This window comes from Magnolia sinica, chromosome 19 (genome assembly GCF_029962835.1).
Source record: "Magnolia sinica isolate HGM2019 chromosome 19, MsV1, whole genome shotgun sequence".
NCBI classification, from domain to species: domain Eukaryota; kingdom Viridiplantae; phylum Streptophyta; class Magnoliopsida; order Magnoliales; family Magnoliaceae; genus Magnolia; species Magnolia sinica.
In genome coordinates this window covers 63,637,314-63,649,370 of record NC_080591.1, presented here as the reverse complement: position 1 = coordinate 63,649,370, position 12,057 = coordinate 63,637,314, and the positions used below count along the sequence as shown (strand labels likewise).

General features: G+C 39.0%; 1 non-coding gene across 1 annotated transcript; it reads left to right on the top strand.

Annotated features, from left to right (window-relative positions):
• The first annotated feature begins 2,222 nt into the window (after nt 1-2,222).
• LOC131235772 (small nucleolar RNA R71) lies at nt 2,223-2,329 on the top strand. The gene has a single exon (XR_009166293.1). It is a non-coding gene; the product is annotated as a small nucleolar RNA R71 (small nucleolar RNA).
• The last annotated feature ends 9,728 nt before the right edge of the window (nt 2,330-12,057 follow it).

Genomic DNA, 12,057 nt, shown 5'->3' with positions numbered 1-12,057 from the left:
TAAGCCTCCTTTGCATTTCACGTGACGTTTCCTCATTTTCTTCAAGATCAGTACGATGCATACACAAAGTGGGCTTACTCCCTTCACGTCCTCTATCGTCTACCCAATAGTTGCCTTATATTCTCTAAGCACTTTAAGCAACTTGCTCTCCTGTTCCTTCTCAAGGTTAGAAGTTTTGATGACAGGAAGGGTATCAGAAGGACCTAAAAGTGCATACTTAAGGTTTTCAAACAATTGTTTAAGGTCAAGTTCAGGCGGTTTCTCAATAGATGGGACTGGTTTAGACTCAGAGAGTGGAAGGTTCCACTTTCGCTTTCTATTTTGCAGTCTCCATTATAGGCGTAGAGTCGAGCAATGCATTGACTTCTTGGATGGAACTCTCTATGTCAAAATCCATGCCAAAATGTGCTAAGCAAGTCTCAAGTGCATCTTCGGAAGATTGAAGGAAAGATTCATGCACTAGACTCTCAATCATGTCCACTTCAAATATATCATCCGAGTCTACTGGTTGTTGTGCAGCATTGAAAACATTGAGTTTAATCTTCATGTTACTAAAAGACAACTTCATAACTCCATTCCTGCAATTTATGATAGCATTGGATGTGGCCAAGAATGGCCGTCCCAGGATAACTGGAATTTGACTAGTAGGATTCTGGATGGGCTGAGTATATAGAACGATGAAATCCACTGGAAAATAAAACTTATCATGATGGATTAGCACATCCACAATAACACCACGGGGCACCTTGATAGATTTGTTAGCTAGTTGTAATGTTATTTTAGTTGGTTTCAACTCACCAAGTCCTAGCTGCTCATATACAGAATATGGTAACAAATTAACACTGGCCCCTAAATCAAGCAGTGCTTTCTCAACCTTATGATCTCCTATGACACAAGAAATGGTACGAGCTCCTGGATCCCTAAATTTAGGAGGGGTGTTATGTTGAATCATGGAGCTAAGTTGCTCCGCAAGGAAGACCTTTTTATGAACATTCAGCTTACACTTTTGAGTGCATAATTCTTTAAGAAACTTAGCGTAAGCAAGGACCTACTTGATAGCATCAAGCAACGGAATGTTGATTTGCACTTTCTTAAACATGTCCAATACTTCATTAAAGTTGTTTTCTTTCTTAACTGGTGTCAAACGTTGAGGAAAAGATGCTTTAGGCACATAAGATGGCACATGAGTGGTTCCTGGAGAGTCAGAGTGCTTTTGGACTTTGGATGCGCTAGTATGTCTCTCCGCTTCATTTTGGTCTTTCGATTTGGAATTTGATTCTTCCCTAGGCATCTCTACTTCATTCTCGATCTATTTACCAGACCCAAAGGTAGTGATTGATTTGGCTTGCTCATGATATTGTTCTTGGTTTGAATTAGAGCCAATCTCATACTGTCCTTTTGGATTTACCACAGGTTGACTAGGGAACTTGCCCTTCTCTCTCTCACTCAATGTGGCAGCAAGTTGACCCAACTGTACTTCTAGTTTGGCAATGGATTGCGCATTTGCATGTAAGCTTTGCTAGTTAACTCGTAAAGTTTGTTGGGTATCTTTTTGAAATTGAAGTGAACTCTGCATGAAAAGATTGAGTGTATCCTCAAGAGATGGTTTCCTAGATTGTGGAGGTACTTGTTGATACTGCGAAAACTATTGAGGTTGTAGACTGCCAACTTGGGGGTATGGTTGCATTGGAGAATTTCCAGATGGTCCTCCTTATTGTGGTCCTTTTGCCCAGGAAAAATTTGGATGTCTAGCCCACCCTGGGTTGTAGGTGTCTAAGTAAGGATCATTACCAGGTCTCCGGAAGGTGTTCATAGCATGTACTTGTTTAGAGAGAAATTTCGGAAATGCTGCATCAGATGAACAAGATTACATAGGATGGACGAGGCTGGAACATATGGCACATGACTCGATTTGAGTTGTTTGTGGAGGTCCATTATTCAACATCAAAGCATCAACTTTCTTTGTCAGGCTATCAATCTTAGGATAAAGATCTGGCATGACTCCTATCTCATATATACCACCTTTCTTCTGTGGTTGAGGACTTCTTTCACCTCTATTTGAATAGTCCCGTTGCTGGGAGTTTTCACACAAGGTTTCAAAGAAATTTCACGCTTCGACATCACTTTTAGTCATGAATGACCCTCCACTGGTGGCATCAACCATGCGACGGTTTTAGGGTGTCAGACCGTCATAGAAGTATTGAACCTGTTGTCACTTCTCAAAACCATGGTATGGACATTTAAGAAGTAAGTCCTTCCATCTTTCCCAACATTCATGAAAGTGTTCACCCTCTTTTTGTGTGAAATTAGTAATTTCTCTATAGAGAGCCTTAGTTTTGTGAACCGGGAAGAACTTGTTTAAGAACTTCTTAGATAGTTAGTCCCAAGTAGTGATAGACCCAACTCCTAGAGAATTCAACCATGCTTTCACCTTATCCTTCAAAGAAAAAGGAAAAAGGCGCAAACGGATCGAATCATCTGAAAATTTTTGGAACCTAAAGGTAGTGCAAATGTCTAGGAATTCTTTCACATGATGGTATGGATCCTCCTTATCTAAACCATAAAAGGAGGACAACAATTGTATGACCCCAGTTTTAAGTTCAAAGTGTGCTACCATGGTGGCGGGTAACACTATGCATGAAGGCGCATTAAATTGGATAGGAGCTGAATAATCTCTAAGAGCTTTAGTTTCATTCTCGTCTGCCATTTCAAATAGGATGTTTCTAAATCTTCTACGAAAGGTTCTTTCTATTTTAGGATCAAAAGGTGCTAGTTCTATATTCAGAGATCTACGTCCTACCATAAACTATGTTATTGCAATGTAAGAAAGAAAACTAAACTAACATGCAACCTAAGAGAAATAAAAATAAAAATAAAAATTATGAATTCCTAAAAACAAGAGAAAGCTATGTAAACGAGAATTGGAAGGAAGAACCTGGAAAAGGAGATGATGGATGTCTGAACATTTGGGAGCTCCTCCTTTTGAAGACAATCTTATTTAGCAGCTTCCTTCCTCAATTCCTGTAAACATAATAAAAATAAAAATAAATTAAATTTCCTAAAATAATGCTAGAAAAATCCTAAGCAACGGTTAATTTCTAAAAAAGAAAGTTTCTAATCTTAGAAATAAAAAGCTAAGTTAGTTTCTAAAAAGGGAAAAATTTCTAAAACTAGAAAACAGAAAGTTACTTGAAAGAAGAATCTAAATCTAAAATTAGAAAATAGAAAATTTCTAAAAACGAAAGCCTAAAATTAGAAAATTTCTAAAAAATAAAACCCTAATTCTAAAAATAGAAATTAGAAAAAGTAGAGAATTTAGAAAGGGATTACCAAATTAGAAGTTTATGTCAAGACCCTATAAAATAGGAAATAGGTTAGTTTCTAAAAAAAAACTTTAACCTAAAGTTAGTAAAATCCTAAGACTATGAATTATGATAAGAGAGAATCCTAAATCCAATTGGACCGAAATAATCCCCAGCAACGACGCCAAAAACTTGATGTTTTATGTAAACTAATCTGATTTAAATGATTTTAAACTCGCAAGTATATGAATCAGATGTAGATATAGTACGTATTACGAGATCGTTCCCACGAGGACTGGTTGTCACAATTCAAAATTTACGACTCTTCTTCAGTCAACGCTCCTGATTACACCCTGCAACAAAAACATGATTAAAATATTCCATTAAGCATTATCATGTACGTAAAATCAGGCAATAATCGGGGTCTGATATGCAATATTCGACCCTTATCACATAACAAACATCCAACTTTCATCAGTAAGCGCTTCATTTACATTTACTGTTTCAATTTGAGAAGTGAAGCAGACGTAATTACAGATGTTTTCGAACTATCTTCTTGTCTAAACACTAGTATGAGGGTTACCCAATATCTGATTAGTAGGATGGTCTTTAACTAATCTTAATTTAGTATTAACTGATTTAGATGAAGAGTCAGGTTTATCTATAATGTTGACTTCATCATCATCTTATCTTGGAGTGGGTGTGATCAGGTGATCGTTAATCACTACATTAATAGATTCCTGAATCACCTTGTTCTTTTATTAAGAACACAATATGCTCGACTATTTAGAGTATAACTCAAGAATATTCCCTCATCACTCTTGGATTCGAACTTTCTCAAATTTTTCCGGTCGCATAAAATGAAACATTTACTTCCGAAAGTCTAAAAATTTTAACGGTTGGCTTCTTTTTAAACCATAATTTATAGGCCGTTTTATCTTTAGCTTTTTATAACATACACATGATTTATAATGTAGCAAGTGGTATTAAAAGCTTTAGCTCATAAGTTTTTCGGTAAGTTCATGTTATTTTGCATTACATTGGCCATTTCCTATAAAACTTTGTTCTTTCTTTCAACAACTCTATTATGTTGAGGTATTTTAGGAGCAAAGAACTCATGTGATATACCATGGTCATTACAGTACTTCTCTCAAATTTGCTATTTTCAAACTCAGTACCATAATCACTTCTAATTTTGATCACAGGTACCTCTTTTTCAGTCTAAATTCTTTTTAGAATTTTTTTGACTTCATCGAGAGTATCTGATTTCTCTCTTAAGAATGCTACCTCAGTAATCTGGTGAAATCATCAACAATGACCCGAAAATACTTCTTTCTACCTCTACTCTCTGTTCTTGTTGGTCTCACCAAGTCCATATGGAGTAGTTCTAGAGGTTTGGTTGTGGCTAAGGAGTTCACTTTCTTGTGGCTACTCCTAATTTGGTTGCCAATCTAACATGCACCATAAATTTTTCTACCTTTTTAAATTTGGGTAACCCACGAATGTGATCTTTCTTACTCAATCTATAAAGATCTCTAAAGTTAACATGCTCAAGATGTTTATGCCATAATTCAGTCTCGTCTATTCAAACCATGTAACATGAATAGTTAGATGAGCACGAGTCATTAATAATATAACAATTTTTAGAGGTCCTACGACCTTTTAATATCACACAACTCTTCTCATTTGTAATCTCACATCCTATTGAGGTACAAAAATAAGGAAGAAGAATAAAGATTGAAAAGATTAAGAAAGAAAGAGCAAGAAAGGAAATGAGAAGAATAAGTATCATGTTATGACAGTTGCGCAACACCGTGCAATCGATATTGGTTGCGTGGACCCGTGCAAAAGGTTCGGTTGACTGCACGGGTCCGCGCAAAAGGATGTAGTGGATGTTTTGAATGGACGGTCAGAATTGGTGAAAGGTGAGCCCCATGGCGCAAGGATCAAGGGCTCGCCATGTGGAGGCCTATAAATACCCCCTTCCCCTTCTCATTTGGGGTGATTGAAGAATTTGGAAGAAGAGCATAGCTACAAAGGAGATTGAAGGTAGAAATAAAAGAGAATCAGTAATGATAAGGGTTGAAATGCTGCCAAAATGATCAGGCTACAGTTCTCCTTTTGTACAAGCTTCAGAAAGAGAAATTAGCTGATCGAATCTGCACAATATTCCTCTTAAAGAGATGATCGAATTACAAGTTAAAGTGCTGCCTGATTTGATATTCAGATTCGCTATTTGAATCTTATCAATTTGTTGTATTCTAAATAATCTATCTCAGAATCAAGGGATGCTCGAGGATGTAAATGAACTAAATATCAATAATACAATGATTGTTCCTAAGACGACCCGTCCCACCATTGTGATATTATCCGCTTTAGGGTCTCCCCGCACGGCTTTAAAATGCATCACAACAGTTAAGGAAGAGCCTCCACATATAGACAGGACTTCGAAAGACTGTCCAAGCGATGCGGGACATAGTTTCATCCACAGTCACCTACAACAGTAGCTCACCCAGTACGGTAGCTCGCCCAGGCACCGAGTCCCGCCCACATCACACCTGTTCACATTGGAGCAGGGACCGGGGCGTCACAATCTCCCACCATTGGAATAGAGTCATCCTCGACTCTGATACCAAATGAGATGACCCGCCCCACCATTGTGATATTGTCCGTTCTGGGGTCTCCCCGCATGGCTTTAAAATACGTCACAATAGTTAAGGAAGAGCTTCCACATATAGCCAGGACTTCGAACGACTGTCCAAGTGATCTGGGACAAAGTTTTGTCCACAGTCACTTGCTACAGTAGCTCGCCCAACGCGGTAGCTCGCCCAGCCACCTAACCCGGTCGACATCGGAGCAAGGATCGAGGTGTCACAGTTCCTGATATATTCTCTTTGTTATATTTGAATAAGATAATCTCCTAAATTAAATACATTTGTTTCTTGTTCGAAACACATCCATGATTTGAAAATTTTACACTATGTTTGTTATTGCTGTCATACCCCAAACTCGGAAATCGGATTCACAGGAATCCCGATCGCCGAACCCGGTGCCTACAACCTCTTTAGTACCCCATTCTCAGCTCTCAGTACCCATATGCCTGGTTCCAATCTTGGGATCCTCCTACAAGGAGGGTTTTCTAACGTACATTTATCTCGTAAGAAGCATAACCATAGGTTTACCCAAATCATAAAGGCAACATCATCATCACATATCCACTAATATAAACATTTGAATACAATCCTCAAAGGGAATACATATGTCAAAATCAAGCTCTAGAAGTCAGCTACATGCTCCAAGCTACAGCTCCTGTAACCTAACATCACCTGCACGGATCTATCGTGCATAAGCTTATAAAAAACTTAGAGGGTAGTGTAAGTGTGTGCATAAGGTAAGTGCCAAGTATTCGATATAATGCCATAATCATACAATATCAGAAATACTAGTAAGATCATGAATCACACGATATCAAAGTAAGCAGAAATACTGACAAGTCCATAAGGATATCATCAACCTCATCCAGGATATGCGATGAAAAGACATAGCAAGCCAATGTCATATACAGAGAAAGTAATGTAAATCAACTATGTAATACGGAAACATAATGAACCAGATATCAGATATCGAGGATGCAATACAATATGTAACTCAGAAAAGCTACGAATACCATCAATCTCATCTAGGTCATATAAATGCAGAAACATGGCAACCCAGAATGCCATATGCCAAGAATGTAATGCAATATATAATATGTGGTGCGAATGAATTGGCCAAGATGCAGTGTGGATTCAAGATGATAGTACGTGGTATCGCAGGCTATGGGGCCTATCACAAAGGACTTCTATCTAAACCAGTCTCACCCTAAATGTGGATAGATAGACTCAATGTGGTAAGCTCCTGATCTCAGGTTAGTCGTGTGCCCTAACCGAAATCTTGGCCATTGAGAAGGTACACGTAATAAATAGTTGCGCACCACCAGCCTGAGTAGATAGTAAATGAATGAGTATACAACTGCTGCTCCACAAATCAGTACTGTACATCTCTGGGATCATCACTGCATGCAATCGCCGCCCACTAATGCATGACTATATAAGTGGAAAAGACCTCACTATCTGCCTAGCTAGTAGTCAACCAATATCTACCCGACACATCGATAGTGGACCCATTCATAAGCTGGTTAAACTTAGGCTAGCTATGCCCCCTACCCTCGAGCGGGTAAGGCCACACCTCCTCCCAACCGACCACGACATAGTGGGAGAAGTGACCTCCTGGTATTCAGCACTCGGGCGCTCATGTATCCACTCAGTCTCGACATTAGGGCATCCTCTGGTACCAAGAGGGTTTAGGGATTTTCACCCAAAGCCATCTATAACAGCCCAATGCTAATAACAGATTTTCAGTATCCCATCTGGCCATCCACAATATGCCTGTGGAGGCTACGGCCCTGATGTCGCTAGGGCGTACAGTAATCACAAAACACAATTGAAAAGGCCTAGCTATATGTCCTAGGGGAGGTGAATAGGACTATGCAAAATTTAAAATAATAACAGCAGAATTAAATAATAAGATAGCCAAGAAAAAGAAAGATATCAGTCCACAATTCAGAATGTAAAGCAATAACAAATTTTAGTTGTTCTAAGGACAACATTTCACCATAAAAACCAAGGGTTTATGGCAGGACAACCTTACTAGAACAATTAGAGAATTAAAAGCTAAAACTGCAAGGAAATAAAGGAAATAGTAAGAAATAAATTCTAAACTATTACAACACTCACACGGTGCTTGAAACGTAAATATTACAACATTCACATCCACATATACATCCCACAACTTTGAATGATAAAAGATAGGAAAAATAAATCACACATCCACAAAACACGAGTTATAGTGGTTTGCCTGTGTGTACAACTATTAAACAACAGCCACACAACTTGCTACTCCACTCTTAATATCCTCACATAGGGGATATCAGCGTTCACTATGAAAATAGGTTTCACAGGTTCACCTAAACCTTCACAATTGTGTCTTTCAAATGGGCTTACACAATTCAAAAAATCCCACTTCTGAGTTTTCTCACTCTCCTCAGATAACTAACAAATTGAGATTTTTTCTGATTTAATCTCAAATAAAACTAAAAGAAGAAAATTTACAATAAAGTAAAATACTTAGATTTCTCCTTTTGTAGCAGCCGGGAAGAACCAATCGGAGTAGAAGTTCGAATATAGAAGTTCAATGTCCAATACTCATTTTGAAATGGTTCTAATTGATTTTAAATTAAACCAGATGGGCTAGGTATATTTGATTTTGATTTCAAGAAGAAGGAATACAACAATTCCTCTTTTCAATTCAGATTGGAATATAAAAACAAAATCAAATCAGTAAAGCTAACAAAAGAGAATTTTAAATATGCACGAAGTAGCTTAAAATGAACACAAACTTATCTCAGAGTGAAGCCTTAATTTTACTTGAATTAGATATGAAACTCTGAAATTCATGTTCTATTTATAGTTGTAGAAATCGCATCTACGACTGGTCCTGAGGACATTACGACTGGTCATAGAAGAAACAGATTTTTGAAATTTTAAACGCGATCAGATAAAATCGTTCCACGACTAGTCGTAGGCTGTTCATGACTGGTCGTGAACCCTCCACGACTGGTCGTGACAAACCCACGACTGGTCATGTTACACCAGGTTTAGTCACTATAGATTGAGTCGTAAGTGCACAACTGGTCCTAGATCAAGTCGTCACTATTCCTACGACCGATCGAGCAGACTCCAGGACTAGTTGTAGCTCAACTAAAAAATTCTGAAAAATTACAATAAACCTAGGACAAGTCCTGAAATTTCTTTAACTGGTCAAGCCAGTTCTAGGACTAGTCGAACAAGGTCCAGGAATAGTCTCAGAACAGACCAAATACATATAAAAAGATTTATCTTGAATTATGTATACAAAATAACCTACCCTAAGGTCAATCTAAGGTCATTCATACCTTAAATGTGAAGTATGGACATTGACACTTCATTTCTTCAGATGATCGTTGACAATTGAAGATTGTGAAGCTTGAGATCTCTATACTTGATGTAGCATTAAACTTGAGATCTTTTAGATCTTGAATTATACTTCATCTTGAGTTGTACACTAACTTGAGTCTTTAAATAAGTTCACTTTTTTCGTTGTAGCTTGTACTTGTATTTCTTGAAATGGTTTGAAGTAGTTCTTCATTCTTGATTTGAAGCAAAGTGTTTAGAGAGGTGATGCAATGTCTTGAACCCATATGCAATGTCTTAAACATATATACCAATGAGCTACACAAGACATAGATTAGGGTTTTGGCACCACAATATTTGACAACCAAATGAGCATAAAACCATAGTATACAATCCAGTCATGCATCAATCCTACGCATACCATGTGCTCATGTGAGATAGCCTGTACCTATCTGGGAGTCTCATAACAACCTACCCAATGACATATGCAATGATCAACCACATATCATAAAAAACATGTAGATAATGCGTATGGTCATGTATCATGATGTTATACTGTCAGATACTCATAATCGGTATCGACAATCGACACCGATAATTGGCATCAATAATCAGCCTTGCTAATTGGCCTAAACAGTCGGCTTGATAACCAGCCGCGATAATCGGAATCGCTTCAAAATCAGCCTCAACAATCGAAATCGGCCTCGACAGTCGACCTCGACAATTAAAATCAAAATCAGCCTAGACAATCGACCTCGACAATCGAAATCAGCCTCGACAATCGAAATCAGAATCGACTTTGACAATTGGCCTAGACAATCAGAATCGGAATCGGCCTCGTCAATCTGACTCGGCCTCGACAATCAGAATCAGCCTCGACAATCAGAATCAGCCTCGACAATCAGAATTGGAATCGGCCTCGACAATCAGAATCAGAATCGGCCTCGTCAATTGGACTCGACAATCGAAATCGAAATCAGCCTCGTCAATCGGACTCGGCCTCACCAATTGGACTCGGCCTCAACAATCGGAATCAAAATCGACCTTAACAATCTGACTCGGCCTCAACAATCGGCCTTGACAATCAGAATCAGCCTCGACAATCTGACTCAGCCTTAACAACCGAAATAGGAATCAGCGTCCATAATCTGACTCGGCCTCGACAATTGGAATTGGAATCGACCTTGTCAATCAGAATTAGAATCGACCTCGTCAATCGGACTCAACCTCGACAATCAGAATCGGCCTCGAAAATCAGAATCAGAATCGGCCTCATCAATCTGACTCACCCTTGACAATCAGAATCAGAATCGGCCTCATCAATCGGACAGGGCCTTGACAATCGGCCTAACAAAGGGCCTAAGGGAAGGTCACAATGTGGACATTTAACCATCATCGCTCATCAATGTGGACATTTAACCAACATTGCTCCTAAGGAGTGGCCCACATAAACATCATTATATACACCATGGTGAAATCACACATCACGTCGTGCCTTAAATACACAACAGGTGGGCCCTGCACTTGGGCCTTTCATATACATCACATCGGGCCTCGCCATATGGGCTGAAAATACATCACAATGGGCCACGTCATTGGGCCGCACCAATGGGCCTGATATGCATCATAATGGGCCACGTCATTGGGCTGCACCCATGGGCCTTATATGCATCACAGTGGGCCTCGACACATGGGCTATAAATACATCACATCGGGCCTCGCTCATGGGCCGCCTATACATCACAATGGCCTTGGCACATGGATCATATCACACTGGGCCTCACTCATGGGCCGCATATACGTCATAATGGCCTCGACAAATGGGCCATAGCACACTGGGCCTCACTCATGGACTGCATATACGTCACAATGGGCCTCGGAACATGGGCCATAAATACATAACATCGGGCCACATCCCATGGGCCTTAAATATATCACAATAGGCCTCTACCCATGGGCTCCAAATACATCACAATGGGCCTTAACCCATGGGCTTCGAATACATCATATTGGGCCTCCACAAATACAATAAGTTGGGCCTCTTATAAGGGCCTCATATATCACATTGGGCCTTATCAAATGAGCCCCAAGTACATCAAATGGGCTATACCACTACACCATTCATCTATTGTTAGAGATCATTTTAGAGTATTATCTAAACAAATGAATCATATCAAAGATTCTAGACCAGACCACAAATAACAGTGTGATAATGATTTCCACTGTTAAAATTTAGAGGGCCCACCATATCGTTTATTTCCCATCCAGCCAATTCATAAGGTCACAAAGGCTTGAACTGAGAGGAAAAATAAATATCATATTGTTCCAACACTTCTGTAACCCAAAGGGGTTTCAATGGTAGACGTTCAATCCCATTGTTTTTGCAGTGTGGTCCACTTGATACTAGATTTATCTTATATTTAGTTTCTATATTATATTTAGTTTCAAGCCTTAGACGAGTTGCTAAATGGATGGATGGACAGATCAAATGTAACGCATACATCAGAGTGGGGTCCATGAGCACGTCAGATGGATGGACTGCTCAGATGTAACACGTACATCAGAGTGGAGCCCATGAGCACGTCAGATGGATGGACGACTCAGATGTAACACAAAGCCCACGTGAGTGTGGCCCCACCACAATATACATATATACACACACACAGATATATATATATATATATATACACACATTTGGTGGATCCCACGTGGGGCCCACCATAATATATCATATATTTATATATAATATATATGCTACTTATATA